Source organism: Muscardinus avellanarius, assembly GCF_963383645.1.
Source record: "Muscardinus avellanarius genome assembly, chromosome: 12".
NCBI classification, from domain to species: Eukaryota; Metazoa; Chordata; class Mammalia; order Rodentia; family Gliridae; genus Muscardinus; species Muscardinus avellanarius.
The window spans coordinates 25,420,955-25,428,989 of record NC_137798.1 but is presented as its reverse complement, the minus strand read 5'-3'; positions in this window follow the sequence as shown (position 1 = coordinate 25,428,989).

Sequence of the window (8,035 nt, the reverse complement as noted above, 5' to 3'; positions counted from 1 at the left end):
TTAACCCCTCCCCAATTCCCACCCCATTCCCTCCCCATCCCTCCTTCCCTTGCTTGGTTTAGTGGTTGACTTCGATATGTTTAAGTACATTGTGTGCTATAAGTGTCATTTTAACAGTATTGAATTGTCATTAAAGAAAATTTTATTTGCCCAAGTGTAGCTTTGTTTTCAAGGCCTATACTAATCGTATACTGAATTATCTCCCTATTTTTAAGGTAGCACTTAAAAAAACATGAAGTGACGGGCTGGGGTGTAGCTCATTGTAGGGCACTTGCCGAGCATGTGTGAGGTCCTAGGTTGGACCCCCATGGTTGGGGAGGTGGCTGTGCAATAAAAGGATTCTGTAAAAAAAAAATAAAAGACACCTTAAAGAACACTGTGAAATAAACACTTGGAACATAAATAATGAGGGAGGAAAGTCATAATTAGGGTCAAAGATAAAGTAAAAAATTAGTTCTAAAAGATGAGAAATATACACGGTAAGAATATTTAAAAGAACAATTCAAGCTAGCCTATAATTGACTTACAGAGTTCCAGAAAAAGAAGAAAAAAAATGTTTAAATCTCTCAGACCTGAAAATTTGAGATTCCAAGTTAACATACCAAGGCCACCATGGTATTCAGGCCCAGAGCAACAGAGCCAACTGACCTTGGACTGAAACTTCTGCAACCATGTGCCAACATAAAGCTTTCTTCCTTTCAAGTTGTTTGTTTTGGGCATTTTGTCACAATGTTGGGAAGCTGACTAACACAGGAAGGTAGACCAACGAATGAGAAAACATGAAATCCAGGTAACACTGATTAAAAGATCTCACCAGGCTGGGCGTAGTGGCACACGCTTGTAATCCCCACACTTGGGAGGCGGAGACAGGAGGATCGCGCAGGTTCGAAGCCAGCCACGCTGGTTTAAGAGACCCTGTTTCCAAATAAAAATATAAAATAGGTCTGAGAGTGTAGCCTGGAGGTAGAAGGGCTTCCAGGAACCCCAGTATCACACACACACACACACACACACACACACACACACACACACACACACACATCTCACCTGTGGAACACACCTTGTCAGGAAAGAACTATCTGGGGGGAAAAGCCAGGAAAGAACTATCTGGGGGAAAAAGCCAAGTTCTTAAGAGGAAACTCAGTTGAATTCAGAGGGTGAATGAACTTGAGGATTTATAGCTTTTAAAAAGTAAAACAAAAAGACAACAATGACTCCAGGATATACATACTGTGGTTTTTTAAATTATCATATTGCGCCAGGTGTGGTGGCACATGCCTGTAATCTCAGGACTTGGGAGGCCGAGACAAGACAATCGCAGGTTCATGACCAGCCTCAGTGCTATAGGTTGGGGGTAGAATGTTCTTGGGTTCCATCCTCAATACAACACAGAAACACACACACTGTGGTATTATTGGACCTGCAAAAAAACATTATTTGGGAATATTTAAAATAATAAAAATATTTTGTATCCATTTTCAGTTTTTAGAGTCAGTGAGCCCAAGTCTTAATTTTGGTTGTAGAATTAATATTAGCAATCATGACAATGTAAAAGTATAGTTGACTAAAGTTGGGAGAAAGAAGAAAAGAGCAAAAGGAAACATAAGGATGCTGATATCACCATCTTACAACATAGCTAACATTTCAACATACACACAGGCCGTAGCCCATACAGAGACGCAAAGGTTAGTACATTATCAAGTTAGAAAGGTAGGCAAGTAAGAGTAACATACAGCTGTATTAGGAGGAAGAGACGAAAGCGAGGTGGAATTGAGCTAACCACCAATCTGTCATAACTCAAATCAATAGGTACTTGATAAATTAACAGGGGAGCACATCTTTTCCTTTCTTTTCTTTCCTTTTGTTACTGGGGATTGAACCCAGGGGCTTTTCTACCTCCAGGCTATTTTATGCTTTATTCAGAAACAGAGTCTTACTAAGTTGCTGAGAGCCTCACTAAGTAGCCGAGGCTGACTTCAAACTTGTGTGATTCTCCTGTCTCAGCCTCCCAAGCGCTGGGATTACAAGTGTGCACCACCATGCCCGGCTCTTTTATTTTCATACTGAAGACTGAACCCAGGGCATTCTACCTCTGAGTTACACCCCCAGCACTGTTTATTTTGAAACAGATTCTTGCTAAGTTGCTGAGGCTGTCCTCAACCCTGTGATCCTCCTGTCTCAGCCTCCCAAGTACTGGGATCATGGGTGTGTGCCACCACACCTGACTGTAGGACATCATTTCTAGAGCTACTGAGGCTAGAGACAGAAGTGTTGCCTCTTGTGACTTGTACTGGAGATTGTGGCGTTGGCAGTGTGTATGAACTATTTTGATTAATGCAAAATGAGACCCAAGTGGCAGGTTTTTGGAGGGCAATGAAAAGATGTGAAAAAAAATAGTGATAGTTGCACAGCATTGTGAAGGTAATTAATGTCACTGAATTGCATACTTAAAATGATTAAAATGGAAAAATTTTGTTACTTATATTTTAACATAATGTTTTCCTAAGTGTGAAGTAAGATTCATCTTTTGCTGACTTTGCCTCCTATTATAACTCCATCTAGAGACACGATTGGTCCTAGAATTCCACAGGATGAATTTAAGTGACCGTGGTTGAGAAGATCAAAGAATCACAGAATCAGGAAATCTGGAAGGTCATCACGAGAATATTTGAACACTTCTGGATGTGATGCTGACTGTTGGGAATAAAATTTGAGTCATTATGCCGGGCATGTTGGAATACATGTGTAATCCCAGTACTTGGGAGGCTGAGACAGGAGGATCACAGTTTTGCGGCCAGCCTCAGACACATAGTGAGACTCTCCACAACTTAGAACCTGTTTCAAAATAAAAAATTAAAAATAGGGCGGGGGTATAGCTCAGAGGTAGAATGCCCCTGGGTTCAATCCCCAGTACTCCCCCCAATTTTTTTTAGTCATTATTAAATAGGACCCATGAGAGAAAAAGTTTCTCTCTTACAAGCTGCTTTACTCTTTTTTTAAAAAAAAAGATCTATTCTTGGAATTTTAACTCTTTTTTTGCTGTAGGATTAACATTAAAAGAGTCATTTCAAGGAGTTGGGGGTGTAGTTCAGTGGTAGAATATTTGCCTAGTATATACAAGGCTGTTGGTTCAATCCCCAGCACCAATACACACACACAAACACACACACACACACACACACACACACACACACACACACCATTACAAAAACAGTTGGGATGGCTCAGCTAGGCAAAATAAATGGACTATAAGGAAGAGGCAGTGGGAAGCAGCTATGAGTCCAACCTGGTATGGACTCAACCACAGCAGGCGCTGGTGGTGGCATTGCCCTTGGAGGCTCAAGGTGGATGAGCAAAGAAATCTGGAAGGTGCTTTCACAACCTAGATGATAGGTCGGTTCCCCACCCCTTCCCCTTAGAGGACCCTGCAGCTGGAACAGGAGGTAGAGCCCCAGAAGCCAGAAGCGGAGGTGGGACAGACTCCAGATATCTTGAGAGGACTGGCATTCTCCCGCCTTGCTAGCCCCACCCCAAGACCCCAGCTACATAAATACCTTCAGTTCCTCTCTTGGGGCTACTCTGCTGACCGATAGCCCCTCATCCCCAATATCGGTCAGCAGACCTCAACCAGGAGTGACAGACAATTAATAAAAGGAGCCTGGTCTCACACTCCTTTGCTGGATTTTGCCTCCTTTGTGACCCCTGACTCCATTTCAGTGTTTTATCTGGTGCTGAACCCAGGAGGGTTTTTTTTTTTTTTTAACTCCTCCCTGAGCCCCTGTGACTCCCTGGTGGTTCCACCATGCCCCTGAGGGGAGGAACCTGGACTTTCCGACCCTTGATTGGACCGACTGCTCTTGGACAGGGCAAGTTCCCTTCCCTTCCTCTAGTCCGGGGGTCATCGCCTCCAGCTTCTCGCCTCTGGCTTCTGTTTGTCTAGAGAAACATTGTTTTATATGTGTGGCTGTGTCAGAGTTGTCCCTGGACAACCAGGTCGTCCTCCCCCAGCCTTGAGAAGGGAGTGGAGATGGTCCCTCCCATCCTCTTGGCCCCAAGTAAGCCAATCTCCTTTTTGGTTGACACAGCGGGGAGCTACCTACTCAGTCCTTCCATTCTCTTCAGGTCCCAGTTTTCCTTCTCCAATCTCGGTACAAGGGATTTGACGGTAAACCCTCCTGCCCATGCACTACAGGCCCCCTCCCTTTTTTTTTTTGCCATTTTGAAAACCTTATGGTTGCCCATCAATTCCTGATTATCCCTTTCTGTTCTATCCCCCTTTTAGGTAGAGACATTTTAACCAAAATTGGGGCCAAACTTTCATTTCATTTCCCTACCACTTCCATTTCCCCCAATATACTTTTTTTTTTTTTTTGCAGGTCTGGGGATGAGACCCAGGGACATTTGACCTCCAAGCTACACCCCCAGCCCTATTTTTTATTCTTTATTTTGAAACCAGGTCTCACTGAGTTGCAGAGGGCCTCACTAAGTAGCTGAGGCTGTCCACGAACCACGATCCTCAGGTCTCAGCCTCCCAAATGCTGGGATTACAAGCGTGCGCCACCACGCCCGGCTCCCCCAATATACTTTTAATGGCTGTTTTGACAGACAATGACCAGATGGTCAAGCCTCCCCTCTCTATAGATTTGGTAGACCCTATCGTATGGACACTACTACTCCAGTTGTCGCAACCCATCACACTCCGGTTTGGGTTTTCCTCTGTGACCCCACTATTTTCTCCACCTGTTCCCGGTTTCCCATATTCCTCCATCACTGATGCAAGATTAAACCCATCATTTCTCATCTCCTGGCCCAGGGATTACTCACCCCCATAGATTCCCCTTACAATACCCTCATTCTCCCAGTTAAAAAAACTAATGGGACTTATTGCTTAGTCCAAGACACCTGTTTAATCACTGATGCAATGGTCCCAATCCACCCAGTTGTCCCTCATCCCTATACTCTCTTATCTCAGATTCCCCCCACTACCACTCATTTCTCTGTTATTGATCTCAAGGATGTATTTTATACCATCCCTCTACATCCTGAGTTGCATCATAGATGTGGGCAAACATAGATACTGACTCCAAATATTCCTTTTTAATAGCATACTGCCATGCCTCAATTTGGAGAGCAGGGGTTTCTCTCCACAAAGGGCTCACCCATTGTTAATGCCACCTTAATTAAAAAGCTTCTTACTCCCACTCCTTGCCATCTCATCTGGCCATCATCCACTGTTGGGGCCACCAGGCAGACTCCTCCTTGGTGGCCAAAGGAAACAATGAAGTTGATTATACTGTGAGACAGCTGTCACAACAACCCCAACCAAGCCCACCAGCCCCTGTATTATTTTTAACTCTTCCCACAATGATGCCTTACTACAGCATGGCTGAACAAAAACACCTGACCAAACTTAGGGCATCCTGCAAAGAGGATGGCTGGCTTATGATACAGGACAAAATTTCCCTGCCCGAGGCTCAGGCCCAAGTGGTCATTAACCTAATACATAATTCCCTACATGGTGGGCCTATAGCACTTAAACATTTCCTAAACCCCTTGTTTATATTTGTTTATTTGTTTTGTTTTGGTTTGGGTTTTTTTTTTTTTTTTTGGTGGTACTGGGGATGGAACCCTTCTACTTCTGGGCTACACTCCCAGACCTATTTTTTTTATATATTTTATTTGGAAACAGGGTCTCTTAAGCCAGCAAGGCTGGCTTCGAACCTGCACGATCCTCCTGTCTCCATCTCCCAAGCATGGGATTACAAGCCTGCGCCACCACGCCCGGCCTAAACCCCTTGTTTTATTCTCCCCTCCTGCAACAGCTGATTAGTAAGTCAGTGCCTCCTGTTCTACTTGTGCTGCCGTTTCTTCCCACGGAGGCCTGTACCCTACCCACCAAATGAGAGAATATTTGCCAGGACAAGACTGGCAAATTGATTTCACCCAAATCCCCCCCTCACAAGGAAACAAAACTATCAGCCAGGTGTGGTGACGCACACTTATAATCCTAGCATTTAGGAGACTGAGACAGGAGGATCGCAGTTCGCAGACAGCCTCAGCTACTTAGTAAGGCCCTCTGCAACTCAGTGAGACCTTGTTTCAAAATAAAGATTAAAAAAAAATAGGGCTGGAGTGTAGCTCATAGGTAGAATGTCCCTGAATTTCATCCCCAGCACTGCAAAAAACAAACAAAAAAAACCCTAAAATATCTTCTTACCATGGTTGACACCGTACAGGTTGGATAGAGGCTTTCCCTTCAAAGGACAAGACAGCCAGCATGGTGGCCGATGCTCTATGCTTTGACATTATCCCTCGGTTTGGACTCCCTAATTCCTTATAGTCTGATAATGGACCAGCTTTCATTTCTACTGTCACTCAACAGGTGACACAAGCCCTTGGCATTTCTTGGAAGCTCCACATCCCATATCAACCACAGTCATCAGAAAAGTTAGAAAAAATGAATGGGATTCATAAAAAACATCTAACAAAACTTCCCCTGGAGCTACGGGTGGTCGTGGCCTGAACTCCTACCACTGGCTCTGGCCAGTAAAGCATACGGGCCACCCCTTGAAGCTCCACCTTCATGAGCCCCTTTAAATTGCTGCATGATCACCTTTTTTTGCTTAATTACTCTCTCCCTTCGGATCCCCCTCCCTTGGCTTCCTATCTCCATTACTTGTCTTTCTCTGGCACCTCCTTCGAGAACACACTGACCAATATCTTCTCCAACCTAGGGCCAAAGAAGCAGCTTCACACCTGGCAGCCAAGGCCCTTAAGCTGGGAGACCAAGTCCTCCTCAAATCACTTTAATCAAAACATCTCCAACCACAGTAGACTGAGCCCTTCATAGTGATCCTCAACACACCTACTGCAGCCAAATTGCTGGGTGACCCCAACTGGTATTACCTTATTCGGTTAAAAATGGCTCTGTTACACCAGCCTCATGACAAATTCTCCTATACAGTTTTGGGGCCCACTAGGCTTCATTTTTCTTAGCATAATTTTCTTTAATGCTTTTATTTCAGCAGGCCCACCTGTTTATGTCTGGAAATTCACCATGCAGGTAACCTATTTGCCCCCCTCCACAAAACATTAGACCAACCAAAAGCCCCTTGTCTGCTAAAGTTCATTCAGACGTGCTTTACCAAGCTGTCAGGGTAACCTTAAATCACCTCCTGCTGCAGCCATACTCCCGCCTGCCCACTTCCAAATGACCTGGCCAAGGGGCCCCTATAACAATATCCCCTCTGACAGCAGGAAGTAGTTGTTGACTCGGTCGTCGACCAATATCACCAAAAGGCCAAGGCCAGGATGATAGGTCAGGTCCCCACCCCCTCCCCTTAGGGGACCCTACAGCTGGAACAGGAGGTGGAACCTCAGAAGCCAGAAGCAGAGGTGGAGCAGACTCCAGACGTTGTGGGGCCGACTCCATCCAGATATCATGAGAGGACCAGAATTTTCCTGCCTTGCGAGCCCCACTTCAAAACCCTGGCTACATAAATACCCTCACTTCCTCTCTGGGGCGCAACTCTGCTGACCGATAGCTCCTTTCCCCCAGTATCGGTTGGCAGACTTTGACCAGGAACAACAGACAATTAATAAAAGGGGCCTGGTCTCACACTCCTTTGCTGGATTTTGCCTCCTTTGCAACCCCCGACTCAATTTCAATGTTACACTATGAGGCAATTTTTTTTTTCTCTTTTTGGTACTGGCTATTGAATCAAGGGACATTCTACCTCAAGCTATACCCCCAGCCTTTTTTTGAAACTTTAATTTTGAAGTACAGTCGTTTTTTTTTTTTAATTTTATTTTATTGGTGCACTGTATTCATACATCATAGTGGGATACAAACTTTTGTAGACATACATGCACACATCGCCCAGTCGTCCCCCACCCGATCCCCACCCCATTCTCTCCCCATCCCTCCCTCCCATGCTTGGCTTAGTGGTTGACATCTAGTATTATAGCAATTTATCCAAAATTAAAAATGATAATCTCACATAACAGTTTCATTTGTCTGATACCAAGCTTTTGA